General features: G+C 34.9%; 1 long non-coding RNA gene across 1 annotated transcript in view; it reads right to left on the bottom strand.

Moving 5' to 3' along the window:
• Positions 1-1,326: 1,326 nt before the first annotated feature.
• LOC123574020 (uncharacterized) overlaps positions 1,327-22,403 on the bottom strand; it is an 82,621-nt gene continuing 61,544 nt past the window's right edge. The window contains exon 3 of the long non-coding RNA XR_010583407.1: positions 1,327-1,639. This is a non-coding gene — a long non-coding RNA (uncharacterized lncRNA). The remainder of the gene's footprint in view (positions 1,640-22,403) is intronic.

The raw sequence follows: 22,403 nt of genomic DNA, 5'->3' as shown, positions 1-22,403 counted from the left end.
TATGAAAACTTAATAATTGACTTTCATAAGCCAGCACAAGCCAGCTCTAATACACATGGGTTATTTACATCAGTTTTTCTCTTAATATTTAAGTTCTGAAAAAGGCTGCTTTGCTTTTTGCTTACAATTTTTTTCTACTAAGAAAGTAGTAAATTGTTAATGATTTTATGAAGAATCATAATTTACAGTTGTATTTTTACATTGCATCATTTCAACAAAATGAATGAAAATAAATGTTTGCTACGCCTGTTCTTGGGCAGCGGTCATGAAAATATGAAGAAAGTAGAGGTTAAGGACACTTATTAACTCTGCTTAGGCTCGAATGATCCAAAGTTTCCTCATTTATAAAATGAAGAGAGACAATATTCATCACACTGGGTTGTTAATAGAATTAAATGAGTTAAGGTAGTCAAGTATTAATAGTGAAATTATAGATCAGGAACCAGTAAAGCAGGCAATGCCTCAAGCAAAATGACCTAATGAGAATTTGAGAGGATCTTACGTTATGAGAAGGAACGTTCAGTTTTTAAGATATGACCCTTACTAGCTTGATACTTAACACAGTCAGGATTGAGCCATGTGTTAGAGTTGGCAGATAAGTTATTCCCCCCTGAAGTACTGAGTATGATGTACTGATGCATCAGTGGTACCTCATGTGAAGAAGATAGAATTGTATTGCATTTTAATTTAAAACATTTGGGAGAAACATTTTCTTCAATGTAGAGAAATAGGCTTCACAAATATTCATAGAATTTAACATTCTGTCCCCAAAGCAAAATAATTCTGCCATGATAAAATAAGGAATCTGTTTCTACATTGCAATGGCAATATATATCTATATCTTGAAATATATTGCCTATGTAATTCAAAATATACAGCTATAGTAAATCAGCTCTAATTCCAAATGTATTTGAAGTAAACTTCAACTTGTCATTGCTAAAACATTCTGTAAACATCAAATAAAAAAACTATAAAATTTACATGCTATCATTTTCCATGTAGTAGAGTAAAACTTACTTTAAGTGCTTACTTTGTATTAAGAAAAATAAAGGCAGTTTCAGCCAAGCCTAACTTTGTAGCCTATATCACCATATCTTCAAAGATTAGGGCCCTCATTAAAACTTGTTTTACCACTTTCTAATGAATTTCTTCTAGTCAATGTTTAATCATCAAGTTTTTAATTTTCCATTTTATTTTCTTTGTACATAAGGCAGAATGATTTCTGGCAAGCAATGCTATGGTAAATGTAGGTAAGCATGGCATTAAGTTCTGCAAGGTTGTAATACTAGTCACTGAAAATCAATGACTTAAAGGGTGAGTCAATAAAAATTTATGACCAGTCTTAGAAAAGCAACTTGAAGGATGTATTTTACTCTCAGTTAACACCAATGTTATCATATAATTAACATAGCATATTATGTCACAAACAGGGAAAAATATTAAGACAGCCCAGTTCAAGGTGAGCTTTTGGCACCTGATTGCAAATCTATAGTTAATAGCCTATCACCAGCTCTGTGGAGTCAAGGAATCCTATCCAACAATTCCAGAAGGGCAGAGAGTATAATGACTTACAACCCAGCTCTCTTAATTCTCTGGCGTTGGAAAAGCACTTGACTTCTTTGTGCCTTCATTTCCTTATCTGTACGAGAGAGATATTGAAATAGTTTAACTTAAGGAATTACAAACGTTAAATAAATTAGTATAAGTAAAGCACTTAGAACAATGCCTGACATTGAAATTAGTCAATAAATGTTACTTACATTGTTTGCTTGACCTGAAACAGAACAAAACATGAAGTCTTTCAACTTTAAAATGTAATACCTTTTATTTGCAAGACCAGGATTCTGTTTTAATTCCTTTTAAAAAATAAACAAGGAAAATTTTATAGATTTCGTATGTCAGCATCAACACCTTTGGGATTATTAGCTTGGCTGTATTAAATCGTAAAACAAATTCAAGTTGCAAAAGAAATATGTGTTATACACATTATATGCTAGTTATGTGTTCTATATTCTTCGTATTAAAATATTAAAGAAAACACTACACCTTTTCATTTTAAACTGCTTATTGGAATTTAAATAAATATAAGAACTAATTTATAAAAGTTATACAATATGAATACTGGGAAAAGTTATACAGTATGAATAAATGGGAAAAAAGGTGATGAAGCTATAGGCTGGGGGATAGAGTTTTCACAGTATAATTCATTCACACATATACATTGATATTCACATACACACTTGTATGCACACCCACATTTACATATACGTGTTATCTTGTGAATCTCTCTATTGATTTTACATTTTAAAAATTAATAGGTGTATGAATAAGCCTGCTAGTAAAAGCAGACAAACTTGTACCTGGTAGAAAAATAAATGTGTAACAATATTCAGTAAGATATTGACAAAGTTAGTAAGGTAAGGGTGATTTGAGGCATTCCTATGACTATTTGTTCCTTATCTAAATCATTAGGTAAAAGATTGGTGAATTTGTATGTATTACCCCATTTTTAAGCATTATACAAAGCTTAAGTAATTTGATTTTTATCCTTTATAATCTGTTTTTTTCTTTCTCACCAATTTGTAAAGTGTAAATTTTATTACCAATTTATGAAAGAGATTGTCTTTCTGAGCAGTAGTATCCTGTTTTTACACTAAGAAAAATCTGAATAAAGAAACATCAGAATTTTAATTAGATTTTCAAAATCGTATTTAATCAGGAGATTACAAACCCATTTTAATAAGTGCCAATTGACACACTTGGGGACTTGTTAACCATGATTGTCATTTGGAAAACTTCTGATAACTTAAAGTAGAACAAGCAATTTATATATTTTTTCTTTCCAAAATAAGTATAATTTTTTCTAATATTTTTTTTTAATTTAACACAGGTTTTGATCACATTTTGCATGTTACACAAGATTTATAAGTGCAATAATATACTTTCCCATTCCAAAATGGAAGCTATTTTGCTAAATATCACAATATTACAATTTTATTACATCTGGATTGATATCAATGGAACAGATACGAAGTGATTCACTTAACTAGCTGAGTGAATAGTTTTAAACTAGTTTAATATAGTTCCTCCATTATCATAATTAAATATTTCCTCTTAGTCGTACCCAAAAGTTGTCAATTTCTTCACCTTCAATTGTAAGGGCTCAAGAGTGTTGAGGTCTCTGGACTGCAGAATAACCATGGAAAACGGGCCATTTACACATAAGAAGAGAGAGGAAGGTAAAGTTTTAGATGCAAAGGTGTGTTGCTTACATCCAGAGCTGATAGCTCTGTTGGCCTGTGGTGCTTCCTACAAATAAGGCCTACTTCCCAGTATCAAACTGGTTTTCCAGCCAGGTCTCTGGAGTTTTCCTCTGTATACCCTCTCTCTCTCTTCTCCTCAGAATGTCTGCATTGTAATCTTTATGTCTGTCAGAAATTTAGTCTTGTTTTCACAGACTAAGGCATACTGGAGAAGATTCCATTGTAACACAATGGAAATAATTTAGTGAGAACAGTGGATCATATATAGATATGAAAATCAGCTCCAGGAAATATTTTCCTACTATTTCATATCCTCATGTGTTAAGAAACTTCGAAGAGTTTGGGAGGTCAAGTCAGGCAAATTACCTGAGGCCAGGAGTTCAAGAACAGCCTAGTCAACATGGGGAAATGTCACCTCTATTAAAAATACAAAAATTAGACAGGCATGGTGGTACACACCTGTAATTCCAGCTACTCCGGAGGCTGAGGCAGGTGAAGAAAATTGCTTGAGCACAAGAGTTCAAGAGGCTACTGTGAGCTATGATCATGCCACTGTACTCCAGCCTGGAGTGGGGAGCAGAGGGACACCTTGTCTAAAAATAAAAATAAAAAAAGGGGCAGGCAGGGTGGCTCATGCCTGTAATTCCAGCACTTTGGAAAGCTGAGGCAGGCAGATTGCCTGAGGTCAGGAGTTGGAGACCAGGCTGACCAACATGGCAAAACCCCATCTCTACTAAAAATACAAAAATTAGCCAGGTGTGGTGGTAGGCACCTGTAATCTCAACTACTTGGGAGGCTGAGGCAGGAGAATCGCTTGAACCTGGGAGATGGAGGTTGCAGTGAACAGTGATCGTGCCACTGCACACCAGCCTTTGTGACTGAGTTAAAAAAAAATACATATATATATACACACACACACACACACACACACACATACACATACATACATACATATGATGACTTATACTGGAAAGATAATGGAGAAATAAAATTAACAAGATTTTATGAAAGTTTTTAAGTGGAGAGAGCAAGAGATAGGTGGGGCATACAGTACCGTTCTTCCAGTAAAGGAGAAAATTAGGTTTGGGGAAGGCTTGTGGATTCTGTGATAATCATGTTGAATTTGAACTGTTTGAGACATTATTGAATTGCCCTCAGCAGAAGGGACCTACATCACTCAAAGTGATACCCCTTCCTGAAAATCAGCTCGCAAACATTGATTAGTGGAGGGCATCAAGGTCCTCTTATTTTAATTTAGAACATGTCTAAAGCGACATGTCAGCTCCAGAGTTTCACATGGCACATGGGTTCATCCTGTTCAGGTTTAACCAAACCACAGTTTCCCTGAAAAAAGCTTTTCAACACAAAAACAGGGAGTGCCATAAGCAAACTAGACTAGTTGGCCTTCGGTAGCAACTGGATTGTAGTTGCTTCTCACTCTGCTCTATCCTTTTTCCTGCACTCGCTTAACTTTTGTTCATGGGAATATTCCCTATTAACCCAATACAACCAAATCTCTATTTCAGAATCTGTTTTCTGGGGAATCCAATCTATAATAGATGTTTGTTTAAAAAAGATCATGTTCCACAGAGAAAAAACATTCAGTGCTGAAAGCAGCCTCAAGGGGTCCAATATTTAATGGATGTAGATAAGATTCCAAGATACCCAGAGCAAATTATCACTTTTTCTTGCTTGTCTCTCCTTCTTCTACATTTGTGTATACTATCTTTAATTTATACACCTCACATCTCAAGTATTTATATTATCCATAAATTTATGTATGTATGCAGAATGAAGATTTTAGATTAAATCTCTGGAATCTCACTTTCCGTTGGAATATATAATCAAGTATTAATAATACATGCAATAGGTTGAAATTAGAATAGGGCTTTTTGAACAAAGTTTTTTTTTTTTTTTTCTCTTTATATTCAGGTTAAAGATTCATCTAATATTTATTAGACTTTGTTACTACTGCTAAATCATTATACTCTGAGATCAATTTTCCTTTACACTTTTTGTTGTTGTTGTTGCATTGTATTAGTCTCTGCTTAAAACTAGAATTTTTGGCTGGGCGCAGTGGCTCACGCCTGTAATCCCAGCACTTTGGCAGGCCAACACAGGTGGATCATGAGGTCAGGAGATCCAGACCATCCTGGCCAGAATGGTGAAACCCAGTCTCTACTAAAAATACAAAAATTAGCTGTGCATGGGGGTCCTTGCCTGTAATTCCAGCTACTTGGGAGGCTGAAGCAGGAGAATGGCTTGAACCAGGGAGTCGGAAGTTGCAGTGAGCCAAGATGGTGCCACTGCACTCCAGTCTGGTGACAGAGAGAAAAAAAAAAAAAAAAAACTAGAATTTTTCCAATATTGTTCTCATAACCTCTGCTTTTTAAAACAGATCTTTTCCTACAGCGATGGACATGCTGTCATCCTCTTTCTCCAAAACAAAAGGTGTAGTTTAAATCTTCTTACATGGAGTTCTCTAAAATTTTCCCCTTTTGTGTTTTTCTAACATGATTTCAAGATTTAAAATATTTTACGTCTGTGGTGGTTAATACTGTTGTCAACTTGATTGGACTGAAGGATGCAATATTGATCCTGGGTGTGTCTGAGAGGGTGTTGCCAAAGGAGATTAACATTTGAGTCAGTGTGCTGGGGAAGGCAGATCTACCCTTAATCATTTGGGCACCATCTAATCAGCAGTCAGTGAATATAAAGCAGACAGAAAAATGTGAAGTGAGAGACAGGCCTAGTCCCCAGCCTACATCTCTCTCCTGTGCTGGATGCTTCCAGCCCTCAAACATTGGATTTCAAGTTCTTCAGTTTTGGGACTCATACTGGCTCTCCTTGCTCCTCAGCTTGCAGATGGCCTGTTGTGGGACCTTATAATTGTGTAAGTTAATACCTAATAAACTCCCCTTTATGTATACATACAGGATGAATGAAGATTTTACATTAAATCTCTGGAATCCCACTTTCCAATAGAATATATGAACAAGTATTAATAATGTACAAAATAGGTTAAAATTAGAATAGGGCTTTTTGAACAAAGTTAATATTTTTTCTTTTTATGAACATTCATATTAGATATATATATTATTCGTCTAATATATATAAGATGTGTATATATATTACTGTGTATATATATGTGTATATGTATGTGTGTGTATATATATGTGTGTGTATATGGGACCATGGGTTACACCGTTAATCCCAGCTGGTTGAGTGGCTGAGGCAGGAGAATTGCTCGAGTCTAGGAGTTCTACGCTGCACAGGACTATGATGTTCACAATGCATGCACTGCAGCCTGGGTGACAAAGGGAGACCTTGTGTCTAAAAAAAGAAAAAAAAAATATATATATATCGAGATGTTAAAACCAATGTCAAATTGAAATAATTCTTTTTTTTTTTTTTTTTTTTTTTGAGACGGAGTCTTGCTCTGTCGCCCAGGCTGGAGTGCACTGGCCCGATCTCAGCTCACTGCAAGCTCCGCCTCCCGGGTTCACGCCATTCTCCTGCCTCAGCCTCCCGAGTAGCTGGGACTACAGGAGCCCGCCACCTCGCCCGGCTAGTTTATTTATTTATTTTTTTTGTATTTTTAGTAGAGACGGGGTTTCACCATGTTAGCCAGGATGGTCTCGATCTCCTGACCTCGTGATCCGCCCGTCTCGGCCTCCCAAAGTGCTGGGATTACAGGCTTGAGCCACCGCGCCCGGCCAAATTGAAATAATTCTTTACAAACTTGTCAGTTTCATAAAGCCCTGTCATCACTGTGAATAACCATAAGAGTTATTTTAAGAAACATACCGATCACTTGAGTATATTAAGTTATGCTCTTGTCTTTTACCCATCTCTCCCACTCTGTCGAGTTAACTGATAGAAAGTATGCCACAGACTCTCACACACTATTCTTTTCATAAACTAGTTTGAAAACTGTTATATTCACGTGGCAGAATTGCATTTTCAAAAACTGGCCTCATCAGTATCACCCATTCTGCATGATCTTCTACAATGTCAATTTACCACTTCTCCCCCAAAAGTAGTACCTAATCTCCCCTTGCTGAATCTGGGTAAATTTATGAATACTTCAAACAATTAAATATGGCAAAAATGGTGCTATGTAGCTTCTAATGCTAAGTGAGAAAAGCCCAAACTCCTTTTGCGTGGACCTTTTGAACACTTGGACTTTTTTGAACCAGCTTTGTGCACTTAGATCTTTTTGAGATTTTGGACACAAACTTCACAGGAGAAATTCAACAACTCTGAGACCATTAGGTTGTAAAGGCCATATATAGTAGTGGTTAGCCAGGATTAACTGCTTTACATCAAGATATTTTAGGGAAGAGGGCACATGGTGTAAGAGAATATTTAATATTTATTTTATAAAGAATCACAGTGGAAATACTAATTTGACATTCTTAATTAGCAAAATTCAAAAAAATATTCAACATGTATGTATTAATGTGTGAGTTACTGGATAAAATTAAAATTAAACAGCATTAAATATATTAAATAATTTTAATAACAGGTTTTTAATAATTGGGTATTTCCAGTGTTAAAACATGAAAATATTAGAAAGAAACAATTTCTCTCAGTAGAAACACTGTGATAATCACCAGTACCCTGGAGAATAAAATAGCTTCATCTAAAATATTTGGATATTTTTCAGAAAGAAGTTGCCTAGAATAAGAGCAGTATTTCATATGTGTTATAAGGAATAATAGCAGAAATATTAATTTTGTCAGTCTTAATTATCAATATGAGTCCTAGCATTATTTTGCAATGCTCAATTCTAATCATAAATTTAATGTTTATAAATTACTGCCTAATGCTCATTTCCATCTACCTTATACAGATATAGAAACTAAAATATCACTGTTAGAAAATTTATTCATAGTATGGATTTAAATTATTGTGCAAGGTAAATTTTAGTTAAAAGTAGGACATTTCTGCCTTACTGGGTTATATTTAAATCTAGATCAAATATAGTAGATTTGCTCAGTACAAATTTTCCTTGGAGTGGCTACATATAACTCTTCAATTAAGAATATTAGATGGATGTCATGTCTATTAAAAACCACAATTTGTGAAATTTATGAGTCAAGTACTTAACTAATTTGGAATGTTATTGTTTATCGGTATATCTTAAAATATACCAAACCAAGGCTTATTTTAACACAATTTATCTTTTTCAATTTTGTTACAGCATTCCTTTTTTTTCTCAAAGAAAAAAATTCAGAGATAATTGACATGATTATACTTAATCTTATTTTAACTTATACCATAAATTGCCATAAACAGAAATATATCTGTGAGGGTCTTATTTCTGCCCATGTTTTCTACTTAAATTCTAGCTAATGGTTTTTCTGGTACATTAATACAGCAAACAAATGTCCTAGACTACTTAAGAATGGGAAAGTATTGATCAAAATTAGGATTATTTATTTTAATTGACATTAAACAAGCATCTCCATAGCATCAGGGAGGTTTTAAACATGATAGAAAAATATGATAGCCATTTATAATTTAATGTTTGAATTGTGACAAATATTTCGTATTATCAAAATTTCGTGGTTTTTTTTTTTAATGTTTTAATGTTGATATCTTAAATTGAGGCAGAAAGCAGAATTTTTTTCTACAATGAAGAAATCAAACATCTCTTGGCATTTTAATCTTGAGGAAACCTCAGTTGTTCAATTAAGTCTCTGCCATAACTGTAAGGGATTAACTGACTTTGTGAATTTTGGAAATATTACTGTCTCTTTTTTTTGCTTGATAAATATATGTAAATGCAACCAAACAGAAGTATGGTAAAAACATAGAATAATTATAAGCTGAATTTTCATATTAATATAGATCACACCCTAATAATTGCCTCATATTTAGTTTTTATTATGAAAAACAAAAAAAATTACTAATTGTGACATTCAAATTAATTTCAAGATACAGAATTTTTTGTAAACCTCAATATACATTTTAAATTGAGTAATTCAGTCATATTAATTGTGATAATAATAATGTGATACATTACTATTAGACATGAGTAATAGTAATGTGATTCATTACTATTAGAAAGGAGTAATGAGGAAGCTGTGTGGCAAAGAGACTTGAGGGCATTTAGAGAAATCCTGGAAGCGCTCCAGCAAAGGCTGGGAAAGTTGCCCAGTGAGCCCTTCACTCACTGAAGAATAATTCTTCAGTGGAGGAGAAGAATAATTGGTCAGAGATTGGCAGGTGCCAAGGGAAGGACAACATTGTATTTAAATCACAATATTGACATAATAATTAAGCTTTCCAAATGGGATATTTGTTTGAATACTTCATATTCAATAATATTGCTATCAAGTGCAGTTTCAAAATATTTAATACATTCTCTAAAAATGATAAATTTAGAATATTTTCTCACAATGCACTATAAAATTATTCCTTGATTATTTTTGCTACCTAAACTTGTATCTAGTATATTTTTTTTGTGGAAATAAATAACAATTCATAGGATAATCTCCTTGATCTAATAAGTTTCTTGCCTTTTTTTTTTTTTTTTTTTTTGCAAATCATGCATGATTTTGTGCTTCTATTTTCAGAGTATATATATTTTCAGCAACACTGGTGTGATTGAGAGTTGTGTGTATGAGTGGCTGGAGTGGTGTGAAAGTGAGTGTAGGAGTGGGAATTAATTCTTGTAACTTATATAATTAAGATAGTATCAGAAAATAATTATGTTGTCCACTTAAATATCTCTTTAGAAACAAACTGTTTCTTCATCTTTATCCATCCAGATAATTGTGATCTGCAAGGTTTATGTACAATAACACAAAAATACAATGGCAAATGCTTCTATATGTTGTAAGATTTCTTTATATATGGATACACAGAATAAATAGGCAAATGTTATTATTGATTCATCTGCATATTCTCATAATATGTCTAAAGAAACATGATTCATCCAACATTTTCATTGAGATTAAAATAATTCTTACACATTGGCTATGATGACTATCAAGATATCTGATTTTAAGAAAATGTAATTTGCTAGGTAAGAATATTAAGAAGTAAAGTTGACTCATATCTAGAACAACCACCATCAAAGGTAAAGAACAAATCAATAGAAACCAAACATATGATAGCCCATATTTTGAAATTAGCATGTAGATTTATTCACAGTGACACAATATTTAAAAAATTGATAAATGGAAATTTTTGAAATGAAAGATAATGACAAGTGATGTATACACATAAAATTGTATACTATTTAAATAAAATTTCTTTAGAAACAAAATAAAATGAGAATACAACAACACAAATAGCTGAAGAAATAATAATCTGAACATTCCCACATTAAAAAACATATATGTGTATTAGTCCATTCTCACACTGCTATAAAGAAGTACTTGGAACTGGTTAATTTAAGAAGAAAAGAGGTTTAATTGACTCACAGTTCTACAGGCTCAACAGGAAGCATAATTGGGAGGTCTTAGGAAATTTACAATCATGGCAAAAGGTGAAGGGCAAGCAAGAACCTTCTTCACATGGTGGCAGGAGAGAGTGAAGGAGGAAGTGCCTCACACTTTTAAACAATCAGATCTTGTGAGAACTCACTCACTGTCATGAGAAGAGCTAGGGGAAAACCCACCCCCCTGATCCAATCACCTCCCAGAAGGACCCTCTTCCAATCTGACATGATTATTTAGGCAGGGACACAAATCTAAACCTTGTCATTCTGCCACTGGTCCCTCCCAAATCTCATGTCCTTCTCACATTGCCAAATACAGTTATTCCTTCTCAACAGTCCCTTAGTCTTAACTCGTTTCAACATTAACTCAAAAGTCTACATTCTGAAATCTCATCTAAGACAAGGTAAGTCTCTTCCACCTATGAGCCTGTAAAATTAAAAACAATTTAGTTACTTCCAAGATACAATGGGGGTGTAGGCATTGAGTAAATGCGCTCATTTTAAATGGGAGAAATTGGCCAAAACAAAGGGGCTATAGGTCCCATGAAAGTCTGAAATTCAGCAGGGCAATCATTAAATCTTAAAGCCTCAAAACACACTCGTTTGACACCATGTCTCACATACAGGGTATGCTAATGCAAGAGGTGGGCTCCCAAGATTTTGGGCAGCTCTGCTCCTGTGGATCTGCAGGATACCACCCACTCTATGGCTTTCACAGCCTGGTTTTGAGTGCTTGTGGCTTTTCCAGGCACACAGTGTAAGCTGTTGGTGGATCTACTATTCCAGGCTCTGGAGGACAGTCGCCCTCTTCTTACAGCCCTACTACGCAGTTTCTCAGTGGGGACTCTGTGTGGGGGCTCTGACCCCACATTTCCCCTTCACACTACCTTAGACAGGATCTCCATGAGTGCGCCACCCCTGCAGCAGACTTCTGCCTGGACATCCAGGCATCCTCTGAAATCTAAGCAGAGGTTTCCAAACCTCAATTATTGCCTTCTGGATACCTGCAGGCCCAAGACCACATGGAAGCTGCTTGGGGCTTGCAACCTGTGAAGCCATGACCCTTGCTATCCCTTGGCCCCTTTTAGCCATGGCTGGAGCTAGAGGGGCTGGGACCCAGAACACCATGTCTCAAGGCTACACTGAACAGGAGGGCCCTGGTCCCTCCCCCACAAAACCATTTCTCCTAATAAGCCTCTGGTCCTGTGATGGGAGGGACTGCTGTGAAGGTCTCTGAAATGCCCTGGAGACATTTCCCCCCTTATCTTGGCTATTCACATTCTGCTCCTCTTTACTTATGCAAATTTTTGAAGCAGGTTTGAATTTCTCTTCAGAAAATGTGTTTTTCTTTTCTACTGCATGGGCAGGCTGCAAACTTTCCAAACCTTTATGCTATGCTTTTCTTTTAAATATAACTTCTAGTTTCAGAGGAACTCTTTGTTCATGCATATGAGCATACATTTTTAGAAACAGCTAGGTTATATCTTGATGCTTTGTTGCTTAGAAATTTCTTCTGCCAGATATCCTAAATTATCTTTCTCAAGTTCAAAGTTCCAAAGATCTCTAGGCCAGGGGCAGAATGCCACCAGTCTCTTTGCTAAAGCATAGCAAGAGTGACCTTTACACCAGTTCCCAATAAGTTCCTCATCCCCATCTGAGACCACATCAGTTCTCAATAAGTTCCTAATCCCCATCTGAGACCACCTCAGCATGGACTTCTTGTCATACCACTATCGGCATTTTGTCAAAACTATTCGGTAAGTCTCTAGGAAATTCCAAACTTTCCAACATCTTCCTGTCTTCTTCTGAGCCCTCCAAATTGCCCCAACCTCTGCCTGTTATCCAGTTCCAAAGTCATTTCCACATTTTCAGGTACATTTATAGAGGTGCCCCAGTTTTTTGGTACCAATTTTCTGGATTAGGCAGTTCTCACACTGCTATAAAGAACTACTGAAACTGTGTAATTTAAGAATAAAAGAGGTTTAATTGACTCACAATTATGCAGACTTAACAGGAAGCATGATTGAGGGGCCTCAGGAAACTTATCATGAAGGAATGTGAAGGGGAAAGAAGCACCTTCTTCACATGGTGACAGAGAGAGCGAGCAAAGGGGGAAGTGCCACACACATTTAAACCATCACATCTCATGAGAACTCACTCACTATAATGAAATCTGCCCCAATGATCCAGTCACCTCCTACCAGGCCCCCCCAATTTGACATGAGATTTTGGTGGGAATACAGATCCAAACCATATCAATATGTTAAATGGAAGACCTAGGAAGCCCAATCAAGCCTAAGCAGTAAGCAGTGTAAAATCAAATAGGATCACTCCATAAAACATCAGAATTAAATGAGAAAAGCAAAGGTAAAAAGAAAATATTGAAAACAGCTATAGAAAAGAGACATGTTATATGTAGTTTAAAAATTATATGAATGTTAACCAACTTCCCAGGAAGCAATGGAAGGTGAGAAAACAATGGAATGACAGCTATAAATGTTCCCAATGCTGACAGCTATAAATGCTCACAGTGCTGGGAGAGAATACACACAAACACACACATACACACAACTGTCAACTCAAATTTTATAACCAGTGAAATTACTCTGGAAAAAAATGAGGAAAATAGTACATCTTCAGATAAATGAATGCTAAGTACATAGCCACATACACTTATTCCTTGTTATTTGGGGGTAGTTTTACAAAATATTTTACATGCACATCTGTTATTGACCCATAAATCAATGTTATAATTTATGGTATAGTCTTTTGTCCTTACATGATACTTTACACATTTACACCCACACTTAACTGTTATCCTTCCTTGGGTTTAAGTAAAATCTGGTGACATTTCAGTCTGAAAAAGTCACTTTAATATTTCTTGTAGTCTAGGTCTGCATATAATGAATTCTTGTATGGAGTTTCATGTTTAATGCTTAACATTTAAAATTATGAAATAATATATAGAGGAATTATATAGATAAAATAGTGCACAAAAAGTTTAAAGTTATATCAAACATTAAATATAAATCATTCTAAAATAATTGTAAGACAGATGGAACGTGCAATAACAAAATCAAGGACCATCCTGAATTGGAGTAATTTATTTCCCATTCCTTTAAGGGATCAGCCCAAAGTGTCTGACCACAGATGTTTCTCCAATTGACATTCATTGGAAAAGCCACCATGCTCAAGATCTCTTAAACTCTCATCCTGTCCTTGCAACACAGAGATTTAGTGTCAGCAAATAAGCCAGCATTGGAAATTACATGGCATTGTCAAGTGTGTTAAGACTTCAGCTGCTTAAAAGTAGGCATGAGATGAACAAGTACGTAATGAAACTATTTTCTGCAAATTTACTGCACTTTTTCATTTCTACACATTTTTATTGATATTAGATTTTACTGATACAATATTTTACACGAACTACTTTTATTAACAGTTTTATTGTAACTGCCAGCCAATACACTTTTAAAAGTGCATAAAGGTCTGTTAGAGAAATTGAAATCAAGATGATCTCTTGTGAGACTTAATTTTATGTGTCAACTTCAATGGGGCACAGCGTGCTCAGATATCTGGTGAAACATTATTCTGCATGTTTTTCTGAGGGTGTTTTTGTATGAGATCAAGGTTTAAGTCAATAGAGTAAAGCAAATTGCCCTTCATAATGCGGGTGCGCCTCATCAGGTCTTCTGAAGGCCAAATAGAACAATGTTTGAATCTCCCCTGAGTAAGAGGGAATTTTACTGCCTAAAGAATTCTCCTCATTCAACCTAGGACATTGGTTCTTCCTGGTCTTCAGCAACCTGCCAATCTTTGGATTCAAACTGGGACTACAGATTGGTTCTACAGATTTGGACTTGCCATCCTCCATAACCATGTGAGTAAATTAGTCATAAAAAATCCATACATGTGCACACACACATATATATATACTGATAATGTGTGTGTGTGTATATATATATATAATTTGTGGTATATATCTGTATTCTTATTGGTTCTGTTTCTCTGGAGAACATGGAGTAATGCACCACTTTTCATTCTACATTTACCTAGCTATATTGTTAAAAAGGAAATTTCAATTATGTTTATTTTTATTTTTATTTTGAGACAGATTTTCACTCTTGTTGCCCATTCTGGAGTGCAATGGTGTGACCTTGGCTCACTGCAACCTCTGCCTCCTGGATTCAAAGTGATTCTCCTGCCTTGGCCTCTGGAGTAGTTGGGATTACAGGCGTGAACCACCACGCCCAGATAATTTTTGCATTTTTAGTAGAGACGTGGTTTTACTATGTTCCCAGACAGTTCTGGAACTCCTGACCTACTTTCATTCTAAACTAATTCAGAGTAGGGATATGATTTATCTATAATAAAAAACTATCTTTGTAGTTTCTTGTACCTGGTAAGTTATCATTAAAAATGTATCAATATTATCATATTAATGTATACAAAAGTAACATTTTCACAGAAATTAGTGATGGGGAAAGTTTATTACCAATATCAGGAATTGGAGCTCACTTATATATTCCAAAATACATACTCTCTTTTGGTTCTAGGATAATACCAAAAAACAGAGACTAATACAGATCCTGATACCTTAGGACACATTGTTGACCCATAATGCTCCATTGCAACATGGAGACAGAAATGCCATTTTTTAAGTCACATACTTACAGCTTAGAATAAAGCTTTTGCAAAAACAATTTCACTGTAATTGACATTTAATAAACAGCAAACATTTAGAGTGCACAATTTAACAAATCTAAGAAGTGTTACACACACACACACACACATCCTGAAACCATCTCCACAATCATCTCCAAAAGTGTCCTTATGCTTCTCTGTAATCCTTACTACTACTCCTCCATGCCTTTTTAAATCTCAAAGATAAGTATTTGCAGATTTGTTGCCTGTTTACTCTGTATACAGTAAATCTGTTTTTCTCACTGTATGCTGTAACTTAGCCTGTAAATGGCTGCTTTACAGCCTCAGGCTTGAAGGTTTGTATTTTTAGCTCAAGAAGGTGAAAAACCAGAGTTTTATTGTTTTCATATCCATTAAAACTTCTAGGTTTCACCAAACATTTAATAAATAGTGATAAAATAAATGTCATCAGTACTACTTTTAAATATGGAAAAAATATGTATATGAATACTGATGTAGTGAGACAACTTAGACCAGGGTTCACCCAAAGCAATATCTATTCACACAATCAAAATATAATCATCTAAGTTTTTTTGCTGTGGTGTTGTTTTTATATTCTTTATTAATAAAAAGATATCTAGGTTATTTTTTACAGGTAATTACAATCTTTCAATGCATTTTTTTTTATATATACACGGAATTTAAATATCTTGTCTTTTGAATCAAAAGTTAGCTCTTGGCTGTTATTTATCCTTTTTTCTGACTTTTATGTAATATTAATATCATTACTAATAGAGGCAGTTAGGTATAAATGCAATAATAAATAAATGGACATACTACACTTTTCATTTTGAAGTTTGATTTGTGCAGTTCAGGATGTGGTTTTCACAACGTACATAATTTTACCTCAACAGATTTCCCATTTTTAAAAAATTCCATGCATGTATTAGAACAAATCTTACTAACAACAGGATTTGTTATATTTTAAATAATTAGCAATTATTTTCAACATATATTCTCTCATCCCAGAAAATATTAAATATACAGAAAAAGTAACTTGTATATTGGAAAAAGTAACTTGTATATTGCATCTATGATACACAAATAAATGAAACTTTCAATGTATTCACTGAAAATTTCTGTAGTCCTTGTTATAGTTTTAAGAATTATGCCAATTATGTTTTGTATTCACATCAAAATTTCCTAGTTTATATCTTTGTGTAATGTTTAAAATTAACATATCTTAAATTTATAATAGATTCTTTTATTTTAGAAATGTTCAAAACATCAAATAAATGAGCATAATATATGAAAGTATTGGTAATATACATAATTTTCATATTGGTAAGATGTAATGAAGAAGAAATATTAACAAATTCATATCCTAAAAACTACATTATTGACATAGTCATAGTCACCTTTACAAATATAAAAAAAAAATTGATTTGGGCTTAGTGTAATAAGTTAAAAATTATGAACCTAACAAAATGTTTTTGAAGAATGACAATGTAAATAGATTATTTTAACTATTACATATGCATTGTGGCAGAAACATTCTTGCAGAATTGTGGAGATTTGCTCACTTGGGGATAAGGGAGTAGTATGTGGCATATCTTAGACCTAAAGGAATAAATCAGGTCAAGAGTAATAAAAGGTGGCTGGGCGCGGTGGCTCATGCCTGTAATCCTAGCACTTTGGGAAGCCGAGGCGGGCAGATCACGAGGTCAGCAGATCGAGACCATCCTGGCTAACACGGTGACATCCCGTCTCTACTAAAAATACAAATAATAATAATAATAATAATAATAATAATAATAATAAGCCGGGCGTGGTGGTGGGCACTCATATTCCCAGCTATTTGGGAGGCTGAGGCAGGAGAATGGCATGAACCCGGGAGGGAGAGCCCTAGATGGCGCAGCTGCACTCCAGCCTGGGTGACAGAGTAAGACTCTGTCTCAAAAAAAAAAAAAAAAAAAAAAAAAAAGAGTAAAAGGTGAATTAAAGACAGAATGTAAAGAAAACAATGGCTTAGAATGGTGTGGTATCAGAATCTGAAGAACTTGGTGAATAAGTAGGTGCAGAGGTAATTTAAAAATTTGAGATGGATCTCAACACTCAAAAAAATAACCACAGAATAACTCTCTAGGTGCTGAGAGTTGATCTGTTAATTTTCGGGAGGAGCTGATATCTGTGTGCACCTGGAGCATAAATGTGTATGGGCTAAACATTTGATCTGATAAATTATTGCAACACATATGCCAGTTGAAGACAGGAATGTTTAGTGTGAGAATAAGAATATCTTAAGAGCAAAGTGAAAGATCCTGGGAGACAGGAACAATTAGAATTTGAGTGGGGAAAGAAGATACAGAAATTATATATGTAATGATGGAATGGGCATGAAGGTATAAAGAAAACTAGGGGACAGTGATTTCTTAGATGTTTAGTGATAGTATCAATTACTGTTTAGAATGGTGAGAAATTCCAAGTATGGAAAACTTCATGATTGCGACTTACAGAAATGCTTAGATTTATTATCATTGTTCTAAAAATTGCTGTTTCTGGAATTTGTATGAAATGATATGGATATGCTTACCACAGATGCTGTGCTTCTGAAAAGAGATATTTTCACTAACAGCAATTATTTAAAAACATAGTTGGAAATTGAGACTTGCCACTGGGAACCATCAACAAAATCATGACATAGGCTGTTGAGCAGAGACCAAACCACTCTCCTTCTCATAGGAACAAAAGCCAAAGTCTGTGATTACAATCCAGAAGAGGGGAAGTAGAATGTTGCTTTTTTCATTATAATTTTTAAACAGGTTTACTGAGGTATAATTAATATGCAAAAACTGCACATATTTATTGCATACAGTTTGATGAGTTTGGACATATGCATATACTTGTGAAACCATCAACACAATCAAAGTAATGAATACGTGTCATCTCCAAAACTTTCCTTGTGCTTCTTTGTTTTTTTTTTTTGTATGGTTTTATTAATTTGTTATGGTAAAAATTTAAATGCACAATACAGTTGTTGAAGTCTACATATTAAGCAGTACAGCAGATCTCTAGAAATTATTCATCATGCATAACTGAAGCTTTAAGTCCATTGGACAACATCCCATATCCCTGTCTCCAGTTTCTGGCAACTACCGTACTATTTTCTGCTTCTATGAATTTGACTATTTTAAGTATCTTATGCAAGTGGAATCATGTAGCATTTGTCCTTCTAAAACTGTCTTTTTTTCACTTAGTATAATATCCTCTAGGTTGAGGATATGGAGAAATCAGAAGGCTGTACACCATTGGTGGGAATGGAAAATGGTGCAGCTTCTGTGAAAATGCATGGAGATTCCTCAAAAACTTAAAAGTAGAAGTACTATATGATCTAGAAATTCCACTCCTGTGTATACACCCAAAGGAAAGAAAATAAATATGTTATTTGACACATTAAGGGATAAAGAAAGTGTGGTGTAGTCATATAATAAAATATCATTCAGCTTTAAAAAATAGATCTCTTTTATTAAAATTCTCACTAGAAAATTATTAAGCCCAGTTGCATGTGGGCTTCTTCTAGTAAAGTTATCTTTATGTTTATATATGTGTTCAGATAGCCATGGAGATAAATATAGGTGATGCAGAAGTTATAGAGTTATTGATCTAGTCATCTAATGAAGCCATGATTAAAATAAAATATTTCAGAGAGAAACACACACACATGTGTGCATGCACGCACACACACACACACACACACACGAAGAGAGACAGAAAGTTGTTTTAGGATTCAGATGTTTCTATAGTCTTGAAATTGGAGCTAGAGTCTAAATTAATGGAAAAACACTCTATTTACACGTCTTAAGTTACATGATCTTTTAGCAGTCAAGGCCTGCCACTTACCTCTACAATTTCCTAGGATCAGTATTAGTCTGGTCTCACACTGTTAATGAAGACATACCCAAGACTGGCTAATTTATAAAGGAAAGAGGTTTAATGGACTCACAGATCCCCATGGTTGGAGAGGCCTCACAATCATGGCAGAAGATGAAGGGGAAGCAAGACATGTCTTACATGGCAGCAGGAAAGAGAGCTTGTGCAGAGGACCTCCCGTTTATGAAACCATCAGATCTCGTGAGACCTATTTACTACCAGGAGAATAGTATGGGGGAAACCACCTCCATGATTCAATTACCTCCAACTGGCCCAGCCCTTGACACGTGGGGATTATTACAATTCAAGGTGAGATTTGGGTGGGCACAGAGTAAAACCATAGCAACACCTATACCGATTAAGATAAACTATTGTTCCCATCAACAGTAAGAGAAGAAGAAAAAGGGTATATTTACGTGTAGAGCAATTGAAATACTTGTAAAGAGGTTTCTTTCTCCTCTTTCTGAATGAGGGGTGCTTCTACTTCCTAAAGCTGACTGGCCAATATTCCAATAAACGTACTGTAAATCTGGAGAAAGCCTAGTTCCCTGGTTGGATGTGTGTCTAAACAGTGGTCTTGTTCTCCAGTGCCTGCACACAGGGAAAGATATGGACAGACTTTGCAGCAGTTTCACACTTTATTTTTCCACAATGTGAATTTTTCCTGGTATGAGAGCTCACCATGGGAGGTGAATGGGCTTGAGCAGTCTTGTTGACATTTCAAAAAGTGGCATTCACCAAGCTAGTGAATATGCATCTTCCTTGAAAGATTATACAGCCATATTCTTCACCTCCATTGATCATCTGATTTTTGTTTAGTAGTTTAAAAAATCTATCCACGTATGCATTCATATATGAATGTGTAGATATATGAGTGTACGTACGTATGCATGTATTTTATTGTATGTCAGATGTACCTCATTTGGTGAGAGTTGGAGAGGAAAAAGAATAGCAGCAAGAGGTCAAAATAGAGTTCCATTTTCTGTATCAAGAAACATTAGTAGGGGAGGCCCCCCACAGACTTCAGAAGAACCTCCTGAAGTATGCCATCATGAAAGCCAGCAGAGAGCTCATCAGTCAGCCTTAGTCACAGAAGAAAACTGGCCACACGCAGCCACTTATGGAGATCCATCCCCTCTGACTCTTCCCTGCCCTAGCACCAGGATGGGAGCTCATGGAAAGAAACAGAGGGAGTCAATGAAGCATAGACCACCTGAAGCCCATTAAAATATAAACAAATTGAACTACACTTTGAAAGGAGTTTGTTAGTAAGTTTTAACGTAAATAAAATTGAGCTTTTATCATGAATAAATCTACTGTATTAACTAAAATTGACTCCAAAAGTATAAAACAAGGCTCATTTGTTATTAAAGGACATTTTAATAAGTAAGTGAGAGTAAGGGGAGATTCGATACATAGCAGAATCAAGAGACTAATATTAAAGAAAATAAACATGATCTATATTTATGCTGTCATATTTAGAGCATTCTTGAATTAATGCTGAACTTTGTAAACTCAGTTACATTTTTACCATTGACTGATGGTATAATATGTATGTATGTATATATGTATGTATGTATGTATGTATTTACTGAAACAGGGTCTTGCTCTGTCACTCAGGCTGAAATTCAGTGGCATAATCACAACTCATTGCAGCCTCCACCTCCTGGCCTTAAGCAATCCTCCCACCTCATCCTCCCAAGTAGCTGGGACAACGCGCATGCACCACCATGTCCAGGGCAATTTTTTTTTTCTTTTTTATGTTTTGTAGAGATAAGTTCCCATTATGTTGCCTAGGATGGCCTCAAACTCCTGAGTTCAGGCAATTCAACTGCTTAGGCCTCCCAAAGTGCTGGGACTATAGGTTTGAGCCACCATGCCCAGTCTTGATGGTATAATTTTAGTTGTATCTATTTTCACAAGTTCCAGTAACAGTTAAATATTTTTCAGTAGTTTTAGCTCAGTCTTTTTGTTAGTATTTATTTGTTGGTAAACAAACAATTTAAAACAATAGGACAACTTTAATTAAATGAATCAATTTTTTATTCAGAGGAATCATTTCACATTGAAAATAATCACTGTTTAATCTGTTTTGTAACTCTATAATGTAGTACTTAGGAGTGTTTTCAATTAACACAAGTGTAATCTAAATTAATGAGATAATTATATAAAATCTTTATTCATTTTCTCTGTGTAATGATGGACACCAGTAATGTTTTTCTCTCTCAAACATTGTCACATCAATAACATTTCTCTAGGGCTCATGATCAACAGATTCCTATTTGCTTCTAAAATACAGAACACAGTCACTTGATCCTTGAATCAACCAGTAAATATTTAACCAAAATAAAGTACCAATTACATTTGAAGGTCACACAAAATAATTTTCAAAGGTAAAGTTGCTTGAGACACTTTAATATTTCACAATAAATATTTTTCTCAATTTTTTTTTTTTTTTTTTTGAGACGAAGTCTCACTCTGTCGCCCAGGCTGGAGTGCAGTGGCGCAATCTTGGCTCACTGCAACCTCCGCCTCCCGGGTTCAAGCAATTCTCCTTCCTCAGCCTTCTGAGTAGCTGAGATTACACATGCTCGCCACCACGCCCAACTAATTTTTGTATTTTTAGTAGAGACGGGGTTTCACCATAATGGTCAGGCTGGTCTCAAACCCCTGACCTCGTGATCCAACCACCTCGACCTCCCAAAGTGCTGGCATTACAGCCATAAGCCACCGCGCCTGACCCTATTTTTTTCAATTTCTAAAAACTAGATAGAAAATCAATTGCAAGCATAAAGACTTCAGTTACAGATCTTTGTTTAAAAAAAGAAAGGCAATAGTGATCCTCTGTTTCAATAACAAAACAATTTATGTTGTTGAAAATTCCTTGAAAAACTCTTTATATAACCATATTCTTACTTCACTTTTAAGATCATCTGATTTATGTTCAGTAGTTAAAAAATCTTTCTATATATGCATGTATATATGCATGAATGTATGCATTTAACTATCTCTAATCTATTTAGTCCCTTTGTTCTTATCTATGATGCCCTGATTCAATCAAAGAAATATAACACCATTGCTGTGACATGGTTACTCCCCGTGCAATATAGTAT

Source organism: Macaca fascicularis, chromosome 1, assembly GCF_037993035.2.
Source record: "Macaca fascicularis isolate 582-1 chromosome 1, T2T-MFA8v1.1".
NCBI classification, from domain to species: Eukaryota; Metazoa; Chordata; class Mammalia; order Primates; family Cercopithecidae; genus Macaca; species Macaca fascicularis.
This window is presented reverse-complemented; position numbering and strand designations above follow the sequence as displayed.